This window comes from Chenopodium album, chromosome 2, assembly GCF_948465745.1.
Source record: "Chenopodium album chromosome 2, dcCheAlbu1.1, whole genome shotgun sequence".
Taxonomy (NCBI): Eukaryota; Viridiplantae; Streptophyta; class Magnoliopsida; order Caryophyllales; family Amaranthaceae; genus Chenopodium; species Chenopodium album.
The window spans coordinates 62166293-62169796 of NC_137835.1; the positions used below are offsets into that span (position 1 = coordinate 62166293).

General features: G+C 42.0%; 1 non-coding gene across 1 annotated transcript; it reads right to left on the reverse strand.

Annotated features, from left to right (window-relative positions):
- Positions 1-224: 224 nt before the first annotated feature.
- On the reverse strand, positions 225-331 carry LOC145607225 (small nucleolar RNA R71). Its single transcript, XR_014105526.1, has one exon. It is a non-coding gene; the product is annotated as a small nucleolar RNA R71 (small nucleolar RNA).
- Between the last annotated feature and the right edge of the window lie 3173 nt (positions 332-3504).

Below are 3504 nucleotides of genomic sequence, written 5' to 3' on the forward strand. Positions count from 1 at the left end.
AAGACCCGAATCTTCACATTGCCGACTATTGTCAATATTGTAACACCATCAGGCAAGCCGGGGTCACTCAAGACCAAATCAGGGAGATTCTCTTTCCTTTCTCTGTAACAGGAAAAGCTAAATTGTGGTTTAATGGCTTAAATAGAACTACACTTGGTATAACTGACTAGGAAACTCTTGTTTTGAATTTCTATAACAAGTATTATCCTGCAGAGAGAACAGCCGTACTACGGAGTGCGATCCATAACTTTGCCCAAGAAGCCGATGAATCTTTATATTAGGCTTGGGAGAGGTTCAAGGATTTACAAAGAGATTGCCCTCACCATAATTTAGCGCAATGGTAGTTAATCCAAGCCTTTTATAATGGCCTTGCAAATTCTTCTCGAATAATTTTAGATTCTGCAGCTAGTGGGAGATTTATGAATCTTGATGTTGAAGATGCAGGTCAGGTTATTGAAGACATGGCGATACACAATTCCCAATATGGGAACCCTAGAGGATTTGCTAACAAGGGGAATCATAGTGTCGACTCTGTATCCTTTTTGCAAGCTCAATTGACCTCTATTTGCCAAAAATTAGATAATCTGAGCACTGCTAATGTAGCTAATGTTTCTGCAATTAATAATTCTAATGAGGCTTTCTGTGAAAATTGTGGTATTGTAGGTCATTAGGAGCAGGATTGCAGGAGTTCCATGGAGCAAGTTAATGCCTTTCGAGCCTATAGGCAGAATAACCCATACTCCAACACCTACAATCCTGGGTATCGGAATCATCTGTACCTTTCCTACCGGAGCACTGATGTTTAAAATCCACCACCACAAGAACCACAAGTGCCACAACAACAGCAGCAGAAATATTACCATCCCAATGCTAGTCAGAAGAAACAACCACAACAACCCTCCTCACCTTCTGACCCTTCTTTGGTGGAAATAAGAGCAATGTTGGTTAATATGCAAAAGCACATGGAGAGTAGAGATGCGACAATTGATCAAATTCTAGCACATAATAAAATTGTAGATAATCAAATTGTGCAACTTTCCGCTACTCTACAAGCCCGCCAACAGGGAGCTCTGCCGGCACAGCCGACCCGGCCTACGGATCAAGCATTTGCAATTACTCTAAGGAGTGGTTCAAACTATGAAGGGCCCCCTATGCCCAGAGTTTATGAACCTGTTTTATTAAATAATGCTAATCTTGATTCCGTTAAACCAAACAATGTAGTTGATGGCCCTGCAGGGCTACAGGATAGTACTAACATATCTAATTCTACATTGTAGGGTACGGCTCCAGAGAAGGTGGCTACTCCAGATAAGGGAAATACTGCCTCGACGCCAATTATCAAACTTCCATTCCCCAATCGTCAATTGAAGACAAACTTGGATAAGCAGTTTGGTAAGTTCCTGGAGGTAGTAAAAGATTTGAAGGTAACAGTTCCCTTCACTGAATTAATCACACAAATCCCCTCGTATGCGAAATTTATGAAAGAAATATTGACGAGGAAAAGGTCTATTAGTGAGGTAGAGACAGTAGCTTTCACTGCAGAGTGTAGTGCCGTACTTCAAAATAAGTCTCCACCTAAATTAAAAGATCCGGGTAGTTTCTCTATCCCTTGTCATATTGGCAATCTCTTGATTGATAATGCATTATGTGATTTGGGTGCTAGTGTTAGTGTCATGCCATTATCTTTGTGTTCTAAGTTGAATATGGGTAAATTAAAAGCTACCAATATAAATCTACAAATGGCCGACCATTCTTTCAAATACCCCTTAGGGGTTTTAGAGGATGTCCCCGTTAGAGTAGGTAAATTTTATATACTTGTAGATTTTGTTGTTCTTGATATGGCTGAGGATATGCAAATCCCAATTATTTTGGGTAGACCATTCCTTATTACTGCAGGAGCAGTCATAGATGTAAGAAGTGGTAAGTTAACGCTATCAGTAGGGGATGATAAAGTTATTTTCAATCTTAACAATACCCCTAAAAGCTCAATGACTGAGGAAAAATGTTTCAGTGTTAATGTGGTTGAGAATTATTCTAACAAGCCCCAAGCTCTTCAAAAAGATCCCTTGGAGGCGGTATCTTGTATTGCATCCCTTTCAGATGAGATAGACAAATGGCAGAAGGAAGTCGATGCAATAGAAAGAGCACTCTACAATGTTGGTCTTGGTTTTGAGGATGAAAAGGTGGAACCGATCAAGGAAGTTGTGAGATTTGAGCCTACGGTAAGTGTTCCGCCAGATCGAGTTGCAAGTGTTGAATGCAATGACAATTTGAAGCAACCTTCGATCAAAGAAAGATCTTTGGTGCGTAGCATTGAAGAACCCCTTACCCAAGTCAAGGAGGATCCACCCGATAAGGTGGATTGGCGCCCCACAGGGCACGTCAGGAAACCGCGTCGTAACCTAAACACCGCTAGACCGGGTGAGAAACCACCCAATCAAGCGTTAGGCCAAGGATCCTAGTTATTAAAATGTGGTAAGAGGGTCGTGCGGGACCTAGATAAACCAGCGCTTTCCGGGAGGCAACCCGCATTTCTTGCTTTCTAGACTAGTTTTCCTTTATTTTTATTTTTATTTTTATTTTAGAGAGGCGAGGAGAGTGAAATTTTACCATTTATAAGTGTTTTTTTACAGGTATAGGTTTGAGAGGTCAAGAGACTTAGAAAAATTTGAAGACGAAAAGAAGACGAAGAAAAAGATAAGAACATCTAACTGGGCACGGGCCCGATCGGGCGAAGCTCGCCCGATCGGGCGCGCAACTTAGGGAAAATTTCAGCTTCCATTTCGCCCGATCAGGCGTGGCTGCCCGATCGGGCGCGAAAGGAGTGTTGGAAATCGGAGCTAAATTAGCCCGATCAGGCGAGGCTGCCCGATCGGGCGCGAAGATGCAGTTAGAAACTCGAGCTAATTTTGCCAGATCAGGCGCAAATCGAGTGAAGGAAAAGAAATGTCGGGCGAAGCTCGCCCGACCGGGCGATCGAAAGGGCGAAATTTTTGTTCGTATTCGTGCCCGATCGGGCGCGCAACTAAGCTTCTGGACTTCAGCATTATCCGCCCGATCGGGCGCGCCTATTTGGTCATCCTCTTTATTCTTTTCCTCTTCTTTCTTTCCTCACTTTCTTCTTCTTTCATTTTCTTCACCATTACTTTCTCTCTCTAAAATCTCCATTTTTACACCTTTAAACTCACTTATTTTCAAGATCTTCTCCAATCCTTCCATCAAAACTCAAAATTATTTGCATATTTTTAATCCTTTCATCAAAACTCAAAGATTTTCTCTAAACCCTAAGAGAGAGAAAATCTTCAATTCCTATATTTTCTAATCTTAATAGCTTTCAAGAGATCAAGAACTGTAAGGGGGGAAAGCTCAAGGCAACAAGAGGCCAGAATTGACCCGGATTTGCAAGTTCCGGGATGGGAGAGGGTGGTCATCACCACCCAAGAGCAAAAACAAAGGATGCTCAATCTCACTTCGAGGCAGGTAATTCCCACTCATTTTGTTCAT